Source organism: Mus musculus, chromosome 1 (genome assembly GCF_000001635.26).
Source record: "Mus musculus strain C57BL/6J chromosome 1, GRCm38.p6 C57BL/6J".
Classification (NCBI taxonomy): Eukaryota; Metazoa; Chordata; class Mammalia; order Rodentia; family Muridae; genus Mus; species Mus musculus.
Window position 1 is genome coordinate 30,707,343 of NC_000067.6, and position 13,676 is coordinate 30,721,018.

Consider the following 13,676-nt stretch of genomic DNA (forward strand, 5'->3'; position numbering starts at 1 on the left):
GATCTATAAACTCACTAGACCTGGGTAGATGGCTAGGTTTATAATACCAGCAATGATTGTCTTCATGCTGAGTGAGCTCCAAGCCCAATTTGACAGTTGTTGTTTACTCCCAAAATGACAGTTTCCATCTTTGCAGCCTTTTCACTCGTCAAACAGTCCTGGGAGTTCTTTCTTTCTCATTTTACAGACATATAAACTAAAATAGATATGTTAAATGATAGGTTCAAGTTTTCCTATGGAGTGAAGGAATGAGGAGGAAGGCTGGGCTGGCAGATTCATTCCTATGGTGGTGTGACACCTGTGCTGCTGCAGCCAGCTGGCTTCTGGGAGAATCCCAACTGCAGAGCTGAGAGGTGTCCTGAGGACTGAGCCATCTCCCTTCCTGCTTCTTGCATCTCAAACACTCATCTTGGCCACTTCTATACATAAAATGCAGTGAATCAAATTTAAGAGATGAGAAAACAATTCAATTCTACTTTTTAAAAAAAGGATGTCTTACTTCTCGCCACTTCTCAAGGACCAGAAAAACTTACTTTACCAAATGAGAAAACAGAATTTTACAAGGTGTTTGTAGTTGTGTTGTTGTTGGTGGTGTTGTTGTTGTTGTTGTTGTTGGAGATTTTGCTAATATGCTTTATAAGCATAATACAACGGAACTATACACTGAAGCTAGAATGTAGCCCAGTAATAGTATGTCGTGTTTTCCCTCACCCAACTCTTAAATAGCCTCAGCTGATATCAAGATACTTGTTACTATGTCTCTGTCTGAAACATTGTCAGTGATTTTGCTGCTTTGTCCCAGATACAAATTAATGTTCACTTCAAATCCCAGGATCTGCTGCCTCTCTTCCTCTTATCCCTAACTCATGGCTATAACTTTAAATGAAGTAAAGAAAGTGCATAAACTGTATTTTAAACATATAATCCTTATCTGTTTCTGTAAGCTCCAAGTAATTGATACAAGGACCTATTAAGTTTATTAATAAGCTAAAAGCCTAGGCTGGGGAGATATTCGTCTATTCTAACCCTCTACACTGTCTGTTTCTCAGCCATGTGGTCCTTTACCTTCAATCTGAGTCTTGCCCTGTTTGATCTGTTTCATGTGTGTCCTCATGGTGCATTCCTTGACAACCTGCTAATCACAACTCCTCCTGGACCCTCTGCCTCGCTGCCATCTTTCCATCTTCCCACATGGTCTCTCTACTTTCTTTCCCCTGTGGTCCTTCTCCTACCTCCTTCTCCATAGGAACTCTGCTGACATTGGAAGTCCAGCCTTCCTATTTCCCTGGCCCAGCTAATTGGATGATCAGCATTTCATTGTCCAATCAGAAGGTGCTGGAGAAGACTGTTTACAAAACACTGAGACAAGTGATGCTTCATATAATAACAATATCAAAATCAGTACTGTACTCAACTCTGCCTAATATAGAGATCAGTATTTGAGTAATACAAGGATAATCTTTACATACTACACAAAATCTTTCCTCTAATTCATAAGTACATAAATCCAAATCTAACAAGAACAAAGAATAAATTGTAGACTGTTCAGGGTCACATAGTGCATCTTGTCTCAAAAAAGAAAGGTAAAAGAATGAACTCCACATAGCCTAGCTTCTTCTCAGCCTTAGGGATCTTCTCTGGGTTTATAATGAGTGCTTCCTTGAATCCAATTACATTATAAGACTTTTAAATGGTACCTGGAGGGCTGGCGAGATGGCTCAGTGGGTAAGAGCACTGACTGCTCTTCCAAAGGTCCTGAATTCAAATCCCAGCAACCACATGGTAGCTTACAACCACTCGTAATGAGATCTGATGCCCTCTTCTGGTGTATCTGAAGACAGCTATATATCTATGTACTTATGTATATTGGTAAATAAACCTTTTCTTTAAAAAAAAAAAAAAAAAAAAAAAAGAAAGTGCATAAAATTTCACAGAGGAGGCATGGAGTACAGTGCTGCGGACCGGACTCAGTCAGTACCTCAACCTGCAGAAGAATCAGGATCCCGGTACTCAGGTGGACAAGGAGTCAGCAGGGTGACAAACAGACACGAACACAAGGGACTGTTGAATCTGAGTGTAATTTCTTAAACCGAGCATCAAACTTATAATACAGAAGAAAAACAAGGAAGTTAGGCTATACATCAGCCAAGATACATCGAGATGCATAATGGCTCTTTACGCAAAACAGAGAAAATGCATACATAAAAGTTAACAGGAAAAAGGCAGTGTTTACAACTGAGATAAGATCAACCCTCTCTAAAGTCAGCTATTCACAGGAGCCAGGTGAAAGGGCTAATACATCCAGGTGCAATACTAGTCTATTGTTAAAACCACCCCCAGGGGCCCCTTAATAAATACCTAATTATGCTATTCCTCTGGGCCTAGTGAAAAACATGCACAGAGAAGTTCTGTTCTGCTAACCTTTTCATGGATAATACAATACTCTAGTTCCTCTTTAAACCACAACCCACCTTCTTTCTATAGTTATATAATGTAGGCTCCCATTCATGTCTGTAATGAGAATTCTAAGTTTGCTATTTTGAACTAGCCCTGAGTTTTCTAGCTCCTATCTGGAAAACTGCAATACCTGATTTCTAACTATCAACACTGGAGGCATTTCTTCTGAATGAGTAACATTCTTACGAAATTCCAAGCCCAGGGTCAGCTCAATGCCTAGGATACTGGTGAAGGCCAGGAAGCAATGTTTAATCTAACTTAGCTTTTTGTCAAATCATTCCTTGGGGACACCTATAATAAAACAATACTAAAGGAAAGCACTTTAAACTCTTCACAGACTATCGCAAGGACATATCTGGAGCATCTGTGCTACAGGATACCAAGGCTCCAGGAGACCAGTTTCCATGAAACTTTTTGCCTCAGGACTGCAGCCAAGCTTTTGGACTTGCCACACAGACTTTACTGGAATGGGTGTGGCAGAAAGGTATATTTAAAGGTCCCATTATGATATTTGCTCTCCAGATTATCTGAGTAAAACAAAAATAATTGATTTTGTTCACTAAAGAGTTTAAATAGTGGTACAGTCTGGGATGCCCATGGGGTCCTTCCTGCTAATCTGGATTCAGTGTGCATTTTTATATGATCTACCATAATGCTATGGAGGAATTCAGAAGCCTCCTAGTGGAGGGCTGTACCATCTTTGGTCAATTCTACTGTCCTGGTGTTCCCATACAGACCATGTTACATTCTTGGGCTCAAAGTTACCAAAAGAAAAAGGTCTCCAGCTTCAGGTATTTTTTTTAAAGACAGGCACTCTCTAGATAGCCCTGGCTATCCTAGCAATCACTATGTAGATCAGGGTAGCCTTGAACTCAGAGATCCACTTGCCTCTGCCTCCAGTGGAGTATCCCACCACAGCTGGCAAAGGTGTATTTATTCTTGATGGTACACAATTGTGTTTGGATTTAATTCCCAACTCTGCATGATGACAAGAACTTCATTTCTACTTGTTCACAGAGAATACAATACTGTTCAATGAGTTACCTGCAATTTTTTTACAGTTACAGATCTTTTTAAGTTTAATTCACTTTAGTTTCTTTTTTCTTTTTTATTAAACTAATAAATTTTATTTTAAAATATACAACTCAGTATTGACATTTTTGTAAGTCATCAAAATAATTTATAATTTTAAATGTCTCTTAAATATACATGATGTCTTCTGAAGCTAAAAGTAATATGCACTCAACCATTTTTTAAAATTTATTTGGTGTATCTAGCTGCATATGTAGCAGAAGATGGCCTAATCAGCCATCATTGGGAAGAGAGGCCCCTAGGTCTTGCAAACTTCATATGCCCCAGTACAGGGGAACGCCATGGCCAAGAAGTGGGAGTGAGTGGGTAGGGGAGCAGGGCAGGAGGAGGGTATAGTGAACTTTTGGGATAGCATTTGAAATGTAAATAAAGAAAATATCAAAGAAAAGAAAAGAGAGGAAAAGAAAAGAAAAGAAAAGAAAAGAAAAGAAAAGAAAAGAAAAGAAAAGAAAAGAAAAGAAGAAAAATATACTAGGGCAACTGTGGCACAGAACATGTGGGAGTAGCCACACAATAAAAAAAAAATCTATTTGAAACATTAAACATGATAAAAGTAGAAAAAAAATCTCTTATGAAGTCCTCTATGAAAGGAAATTGTGACAAGTTCCTGATTAGTCAGAAACCATTCCATCTCCAAGGGAGAATACTCAGCATAACTGTGGCTTCATAGAATGATTTGGGTAGGGTTCCTTCTGTCTCTATTTTGTGGAATAGTTTGAAGAGTATTGGTATTCGGTTTTCTTTGAAGGTCTGGTAGAATTCTGCACTAAACCCATCTGGTCCTGGGTTTTTGTGGTTAGGAGACTATCAATGACTGCTTCTATTTCTGTGGGGTTTATAGGACTGTTTAGATGGTTTGTCTGGTCCTGCTTTAACTTTGGTATTTGGTATCTGTCTAGAAAATTATCCGTTTCATCCAGATTTTCCAGTTGTGTTGAGTATAGGCTTTTGTACTAGGATCTGATGATTTTTCTAGTTTCCTTGGTTTCTGTTGTTATGTCTCCCTTTTCATTTCTGATTTTGTGAATTTGGGTACTGTCTCTGTGCACTCTGGTTGGTTTCGCTAAGTGTTTATTCATCTTCTTGATTTTCTCAAAGAACCAGTTCCAGGTTTTGTTGATTCTTTGTTTCTTTTTGTTTCTATTTGGTTGATTTCAACCATAAGTTGGATTATTTCCTGCTGTCTACTCATCTTGGGTGTATTTGCTTCTTTTTTTTCTAGAGCTTTCAGGTGTGCTATTAAACTGTTGGTGTATGCTCTCTCCATTTTCTTTTTGAAGGCACTTAGAGCTGAGTTTTCCTCTTAGCACTGCTTTCATTGTTTCCCATAAGTTTGGGTATGTTGTGCCTTCATTTTCATTAAATTCTAAAAAGACATTAATTTCTTTCTTTATTTCTTCCTTGACCAAGTTATTATTGAGTAGGGCATTGTTCAGCTTCCATGTGTATGTGGGCTTTCTGTTGTTTTTGTTGCTATTAAAGACCAACCTAAGTCCATGGTGATCTGATAGGATGCATGGGATTATTTCAAACTTCTTGTATCTGTTGGGGCCTGTTTTGTGACCGGTTATATGGTCAGTTTTGGAAAAGGTACCATGAGGTGCTGAGAAGAAGTTATATACTTTTGGTTTAGGATGAAATGTTCTATAGATATCTGTTAAATCCATTTGGTCCAAAACTTCTGTTATTTTCACTGTGTCTTTGTTTAGTCTCTATTTCTATGATCTGTCCATTGATGAGAGTGGGGTATTGAAGTCTCCCACTATTATTGTGTAAGGTACAATGTGTGCTTTGAGCTTTAGTAAAGTTTCTTTTATAAATGTAGGTGCCCTTGCATTTGGAGCATACATGTTCAGAATTGAGAGTTATTCTTGATCGATTTTTCCTTTGATGAGTATGAAGTGCACTTTCTTATCCTTTTTGATAACTTTTTATTGAAAATTGCTTTTATTCAATATTAGAATGGCTACTCCAGCTTGTTTCTTGGAACCATTTGCTTGGAAAATTGTTTTCCAGCCCTTTACTCCGAGGTAGTGTCTGTCTTTGACACTGAGGTGCATTTCCTGTATGCAGCAAAATGTCGGGTCCTGTTTAAGTATCCAGTCTGTTAGTCTATGTCTTTTATTGGGGAATTGAGTCCATTAATGTTAAGAGATATTAAGGAAGAGTGATTGTTGCTTCCCGTTATTTTTTATGTTATTTTTATGTTTGTGTAGCTATCTTCTTTTGTATTTGTTGAAAGAGGATTACTTTCTTGCTTTTTCTAATGTATGGTTTCCCTCCTTGTGTTGGCATTTTCCATCTATTATCCTTTGTAAGGCTGGATATTGTGTAAAATTGTTTTTGTATTGTAATATCTTGGTTTCTCCACCTATAGTAATTGAGAGTTCTGCTGGGTATAGTAGTCTGGGCTGGCAAGATGGCTCAGCGAGTCAGAGCACTGACTGCTCTTCCAAAGGCCCTAAGTTCAAATCCCAGCAATCACATAGTGGCTCACAACCACCCATAATGAGATCTGACACCCTCTTCTGGTATGTCTGAGGACAGCTAAAGTATACTTATTTATAATAATAAATAAATCTTTTTTTTAAGTAGCCTGGGCTGCCATCTGTGTTCTCTTAGGGTCTGTATGAGTTCTGCCCAGTATCTTGTAGCTTTCATAGTCTCTGCTGAGAAGTCTGGTGTAATTCTGATAGGTCTACCTTTATATATATATGTACCTTTTTTCCTTACTGCTTTCAGTATTTTTTCTTTGTTTTGTGCATTTGCTGTTTTGACTATTATGTAACAGGAGGAATTTCTTTTCTGGTCCAACCTATTTGGAGTTCTCTAGGCCTCTTGTATGTTCATAGGCATCTCTTTCTTTAGGTTAGGGAAATTTTCTTCTATAATTTTGTTACTGGCCCTTTAAGTTGGGATGCTTCACTCTCTTCTACACCTATTATATTTAGGTTTGGTCTTCTCATTGTGTCCTGGATTTCCTGGATGTTTTGGGTTATGAGCCTTTTGCATTTTGCATTTCTTTGACTGTTGTGTCAATGTTTTCTATGGTATCTTCTGCACCTGAGATTCTCTCTTCTATCTCTTGTATTCTGTTTGTGATGCTTGCATCTATGACTCCTGATCTCTTTCCTAGGTTTTCTATCTCCAGGGTTGTCTCCCTTTGTGAGTTCTTTTTTGTTTCTATTTCTATTTTTAGATCCGGATGGTTTGTTCAGTTCCTTTACCTGTTTTGTTTTGTTTTGTTTTGTTTTGTTTTGTTTTGTTTTGTTTAGTTTAGTTTAGTTTAGTTTAGTTTAGTTTAGTTTAGTTTAGTTTAGTTGTTTTCCTGTAATTCTTTAAGGAATTTTTGTGTTTCCTCTGTAAGGTCTTCTACCTGTTTACCTGTATTCTCCTGTATTTCTTTAAGGGAGTTATTTATGTCCTTCTTAAACTCCTTTATCATCATCATAAGATGTGATTTTAAATCAGAGTCTTGCTTTTCTGGTTTGTTTGGTGAGAGAACTGGGTTCTGATGATGCCAAATAGCCTTTGTTTCTGTTGCTTATGTTCTTGCCCTTGCCTCCTGCCTATTGGTTATCTATTGTGTTATCTATTGTGTTAGCTAGTCTTGCTTTCTCTGACTACAACTTGTCTCTCCTGCAAGCCTGTGTGTCAGCACTCCTGGGAGACCAGCTCCCTCCCAATGATATTTGGGTATGAAGCACTGTGACACAGGATCAGCTCTGGGCACAGACAGAAACCTGGACCCTAACAGATTTTTCAGTTGGGACTGGGACATCCAACTCTGAACTTCGACTGTGGGTTTCTGTAATGGTGTCCATCTGTTCCAAAAGAAGTCTCCTTGATGAAGTAAGAATGTATCTATGGAAATAAGAACAAATCTGTAGTATGTAGTACAGACTATACTAGTGTCCCATTTAGCATCACTGTTGCTGTGCTGAAACACTATGAACAAAAGCAAGTTGAGGAGAAAGGTATTTATTTAATTTGCACTTCCATATCATAGTCCACCATTGAAGAAAGTCAGGGCAAGAACTCAAACAAGGCAGGAACCTGAAGGCAGGAGCTGATGCACAGGCCATGGAAAAGTGCTGCTTACTGGCTTGCTCCCTGTGGCCTGAACAGCCTGCTTTCTTATAGAACATAGGAGCACCAGCCCAGCACTGGACCCAATCACAATGGGCTGGACCCTACCTCACCAATCACCAATTAAGAACATGTCCTACATGCTTGCGTACAGCCTGATCTTATGAAGGTATTTTCTCAACTGAAGCTCCCCCATCTCCAATGACTCTGGCTAGTGCCAAGTTGACAGATTTCATGACTCCCTTGAGTATATGCTGTTTCACTCTTGACACTTTAGAACAAGCAATTCCTCCTCCCTAAAACAGTCTTTCCCCTCCACTTATCTGGGTGACCTTTTGCTCAGCAGCTCAACTGAAAATAATAAATAAATACCCTCCTCACACTAAACAGGCTTTCTTATCTTGATGTCTCTAGTTAGATCTAGCAGAGACTCTAACTGGAAAACTCCAGATGTCAACTTCACCTGAATGTAATAAAACCTTTAAGTAGCATTATCTTTACATCTTAACAGGAAGAAATGTTAGAAGAAGATAAAAAACAACCACCAAAACTAAAATCAGTTCTACTTTAGTATCAGAATTTAATTAAACCTGTTTCCACTGCATTGAGGATGGAGGTTGGGTTTCTCTTTGTTGTTTTGGTTATCATTGGACATGTGTTTTGGTTTTTTACAGCACTAGTGATGAAAGCTAGTGCCTCATGTATGTATAGAAGACAAGTTCTTTACCACTGAGCTAAAACCCATGCCTGTTTTAGGGTATTTTGGATTTTTTGGTTTTCTTTTTTTTTGTTTTGTTTTGTTTTGTTTTGTTTTTATTAGTAGTGGTGGTAGGTTTTGGCTAGACAGGATCTTGCCACGTTAACCAACTTGGCTGTTAACACACATACACACACACACACACACACACACACACACACACACACACACTTCATATAATCCTGAGTAGCTAGGATTATAGGACTAAGACTCTGAACCTAGTTTATTTTCACTGTTTCCAGTACCAAGCATGGTAAAACTGTCAGTATTTGTATTCTCTTTTAATTCCAGAAGGTCTCACTTCCCTTGGAAACCTCTACCAACAGCACTACAGAAAGCAGAGTACCTATCGGAAGAGTATTTCTCCAGGTAGGACACAAGCTACAAGTTAGATTAAAAAGTAACAGAACTCTTAGTATGCCTCAGGACCACTTCCTCACATTCTGACAGGTTTGAAAAACATTTCACCACCTTATGAATCCAGAGTAAAATACCAACTGAAATATTCAGCTTATTCTAGACAAATGTCAAAGCTTAATAGTCATGGGAAACAAAGAGGAATACAGCCTCTAATAGGATAGCTGTCACTGCGGCATACCCATTAATAGCCAGACATAAAAAGCTCTTTGGCTGTAAACATTAGATACTGTGGCTATTTCTTAAAGCTTTAAAGCATCCCAGAAGATCCAGCATCTCTTGAGAAAGAAGTAACAGGTAATCAAGATGCCTCTTCCTTCTGTAGTTAACAAAAGCAAACCCAAAGAGTTAGCATTTCTTCTAGACTCTGCCCAACAGTTACCTAGCAACAGCCAGGAGCCTGGCTTGCTATAAAAGGACTATTCTCATTCTCTCTCTCCCTCTCCCCCTCTCTCTCCCTCCCTCTTTCTCGTCTCTCTCTCTCTCTCTCTCTCTCTCTCTCTCTGATACTCTCTGTCTCTCTCTGATTCTCTAGTATCTCTCTGTCTCATCTCTCTCTGTGTCTTTCTGTCTTTCTCTTTCTGCCTTTCTGTCTCCCTCTCTCTTACTCTCTCTCTCTCTCTGTGTGTGTCTCTGTCTCTATGCGTGTCTCTCTCTGATTCTCTTCTCTCTCTCTCTCCCTCCCCCTCTCTCTCTCTCTCTCCCTCTCTCTCTCTCTCTCCCTCCCTCCCTCCCTCTCTCTCTCTCTCTCTCTGATTCTATCTTTCTGAAATTCTCTCTCTCACTCTGTGTCTGTCTTTGACTTTCTCTCTCTTTCTCTGTATTTCTATCTCTCTGTTGAGCATTGGGCTATACACAGATGGGCTGGTTTCCAGTCAAGGCTAGATCTTGAACCACGGCAGAACCCAATGGGTGGTAATTTCCACCTACATGGGACAGCAGGCATTCGACCATGTCTCCTGGAACCCTGGCTCAAGTCGAAGTTACCGCCCCCACAGCCCCCACAGGAGAAGTGTGGCTAGTAGTCATATAGACAATGCCCCAAGCTTCTGACCTTCAGGCTAGACTCCTCCCAGTTACCTAGCAACAGTAAAAATAACAGCACACCATAAGAGGGGCTGCTTGGCCCCACCTCACTCTCTTACTCCCCTCTCATTCTCTCTTACTCTCTCCCTCTTACTCTAGCCTTTCTTCTCTCTCTCCTTTTCCCCTTTCTCTCCTCTTGACCATGGCCAGTCTCTCTCTCTCTTTCTACCTTCTATCCTTTTCCCCGGCCTTTCTACAATAAAGCTCTAAAACCATAGACTGTCTCTGTTCATCAAGGCCCACTGTGCTTACTCTCACCTGCGTGGGAACATCTCTCCCTCAGCCCTCTCTCCCATAACCCTGGGGCTACAGGGTGTCACCCCGGGGCCCCCTTGTCCACTCCCTGTCGAGTGGGGTCAGTGGCTTAGATGCCCACCTGAGGCCGAGTGGAAAGCCTTCCCACATCTGCCTGCCCAGAGAATAAGAGAAACTCTGGCCGGACATGGGCTATCCTCCCTCCTCCCTCTTCCCCTGCCCCCTTTTTTGTTCCCAACATCTCTCTGTCTCTCTGCCTTTCTCTCTCTACCTCTCTGCCTCCCTCTCTGTCTCTCTGCAATTCTGTCTGTCTTTCTGTCTCTCTCTGATTCTCTTGTCTCTCTGTGTGTCTGTCTCTCTCTGTCTCTTTGTGTGTGTCTCTCCTCTCTCTGTCTCTCTCTGTCTCTGTTTCCCTCTCTCTCTCTCTTTCTCTCTCTCTCTCTCTCTCTCTCTCTCTCTCTCTCTCTCTCTCCCCCTTCTCTGTCCCATCCCCCTTCCTGTTTATTGTGAGCCTTTAAGGTAAACAAATAAAAGTTGATTCAGCCTTTAAAATATGCATATACACATATGCATACATACATATAAAATAAAAAGGGAAAGGGGTATAAGATTTGAAGCAGGGTGGAAAAAGAGGATACAGAGCTCTTCAGTTAGACTCTGTTTTAAAAATATTACTCCTTGGATCTATCTTTCACCCTTTCCAGCCTATAGTGATCTCCCTACTATTTCAGGTGTTCCAGATTTGTGCTCGCTATCAATAGCAGGCATCCCAGCCCAATAAGAGTAGGCACTTCTTTTAGATACTCATTTTAGCTTCAAGCATTGACCATTGACAATATCGTTTGAAAAATAACAAATTCTTTGTCCCTTTCTTAAATGTCCTAGCCCCTGCCTGTGGCTTTGGCTCATGTAAGTATTCAGAGAGCAGCACAGTTTGTTCCAAAGATGAGCGCAACGTTGAAACCCGCTCCTGTTTACAAAACTCAGGATCAAATCCTTCGACTGCCAGTGATTTATAAAATCTATTTATTTAACTAAGTCTCAAAATTCAAGGGTTCACTTTTAAAGTAAATTATTTATTATGTAAAAAAAATGGTATGTAAGTAAAAAGATTACACAATTGACCTCAAAACACCACACTTCCTTTGTTCCCCCTTTTGCAATTCTCTGTTGAGTCACTTCAGTTGTTCAGTTGAAGGCCACTCAAGTATAATTACTGCGAAGGTAAATAGTCTCCCCAGATGCTGTAGCGACAAGAGTCCTCTTTTCACAGTTACACACAAGGGTTTTTTCTGTTTGCTCTGGATTTTTCCACAGCTATTAGCATTACTCATCCGGGTTCAGCGGCGTGGATGCCCTTGGATGTGCTGCAGTCCTGGCCTACTTGTGGATTCCAGACATCAGCTCTGGTTATTAATTCTACTTGAAGTTTCAGCTGGCAACCACCAGCTCAGCACTGCAAAATAATTTGGTATTTTAAACAGAAGAGAACAGGAACGAAGTAAGATTAGCTGGGCCTTGAGCTTCTGCAACTTGCCAGACTCTTTAAGGAAAACTTGAGAGTCTTCAGGGACACTCTAATTGTGCATTTTAAAGGGCTTGTGTCTCCTTACAGCACCTCCTGTGGTCCAAGGTAGGCGGCAGTTCCTTGACTCTTTCTCAGTCTGTAGTTCACACTGCAGCTAACTTGCAATCAACAGCAAAAATTCCTACAGGCAAACATGGAGACTAAGAGGTGATCTGTTGATAGGGAAATGAATTTACTGACATTGCCTTTGTTTCTGTCTACAAAGAGAAAGGGGGACACTCTCCAGGAGAACAGCATCTTCAAAAATATTTTGACGTGAGGATGTTTTGAATATCTATAGAAAAGCAGTACAAATTAAAGGAACAAGAAATTAACCCCCTGGCAATGAGCAAAGGGACACCTTGATGGTGATGGTGTTCTTACATCAGTCAGAGACAGAGCAGATGGCAGTCCTTTGTTCATCCTAGCTTGACGCCTGGCTTGTAGTGCAAAGCTGTCTTATGCCTAGGACTCATAAAACCTAAATCAAATCAAATCAAATCCAAGCAGTGGAGCACAAAAGGAAGAAGACATACAGAGACCAGCAGATCGCCATGCCACCCATAGACCTGCCCTCTCCAGCACACAGCACAGGCAAGCCATAGACACCAACTTGTCACCAAGCCACACAACATGGATGGAAGACACAGCCATGCCCTCTGCCCCACAGCACAAATAGACCTTAGATACACAGAACCATACCTACCACCACACAGAGCAGCACAGGAGAAAGAAAACAGGCACATGCCTTCTGACCACCATGTCACAGACCTGCCATCCGGTGCACTGTACAGGAGGGCCATAGACAACCAGGGACCTGTCAGCCTCGTGGCCAGCCTGCAGCGGGAGCCACCACAGTGTGCAAGTATGTGCTGGTCAGATGGGAGAGAAAGAGAAGTGGGGCAGCTTGAGCAGTATGAAGAGAAATGGAACTGGAAACTTGAGGGTGGAGAGGAGTAGCCTGTTGTGAGTGGCCAGCCCTGCCACCCACGGTGAAGTCCCCGACTGAGCTGCCATGGAGGGTCATGTCTGAATCTGAGTCTGAGGCTTCCCAGCAGCAACAGGGATCAGTGTTGATGCTTGTGGCTCTTCTTACCACTAAAGAACATGTTGACGTCTCTGGCTGAGACAGCTGCCAGGGAGCACGTGGGTTTCCAACAACTGCGTGTAACTGGGCTCAACTCCTCACTAGATGTGACCCTCTGGAGATTTGTCCCCAGTGGAAGCACTCAGGAGAGCTGCCCCTGCAACTCACCAGGCAGCATAGAGAAGCTGCCCCTGGAGGCAGGATGTATGGGTGAGTCGGCCCTGAGGTTGTGAGTGCAGGAAACCTGACCCTGCCACTCAATTACCATGGGGTGGCAAGGGCACAAAGGTGACAACCCCTCTCCCACCCCTCACTACCTCAGGTAGCTGGGAAAGCTGCCCACAAAGTCACAAGCTTGTGAGAACTAGCTCTGCCCCTCACCAGCTGCAGCACTCAGGAGAGCAGGCCCTGTGCCTTACCTGGGCAGCATAGTAGAGCTCACCCTGGTTGAGAGGGCACAAGTGAGCCAGCCCCAAGGATGAGAGCATATAAGAGCTGGCCCTGCCACTCAACTGCCATGAGATAACATGGGTGCCAAGACGATGTCCTCCCCACTCTTTTGTCTCTCACTAAGGGAAGTCTTGAGAACTGGCCTTGGGGTCATGAGAGCCCAGAGAGCTGTCCCCACCCCACACAGACTGCAGTACTTAGGAAAGTAGGCCCGCACCTTGACGGGGCAGACTCTGGAGGTATGGGTACTGTTGAGCCTGCCCTGAGAGTGTAAGAGCAAGAGAGCTGACCCTGCCTCCTGCCCATTCAGCATTGGGCAGCCTAGCTGGAGCAGTGCTGGAGAGCTTGCCTAAATGGTTCAGATAAGGGAGAGTTGGCATGCTGAGCAGCTTAGCTACTACCCACGCTCAGATCCAGAG

General features: G+C 41.7%; 1 non-coding gene across 1 annotated transcript; it reads left to right on the forward strand.

The window, feature by feature from the left end:
- The first annotated feature begins 12,054 nt into the window (after positions 1–12,054).
- On the forward strand, positions 12,055–12,198 carry LOC115487655. Its single transcript, XR_003949256.1, has one exon. It is a non-coding gene; the product is annotated as a small nucleolar RNA SNORA48 (small nucleolar RNA).
- Positions 12,199–13,676: the final 1,478 nt, after the last annotated feature.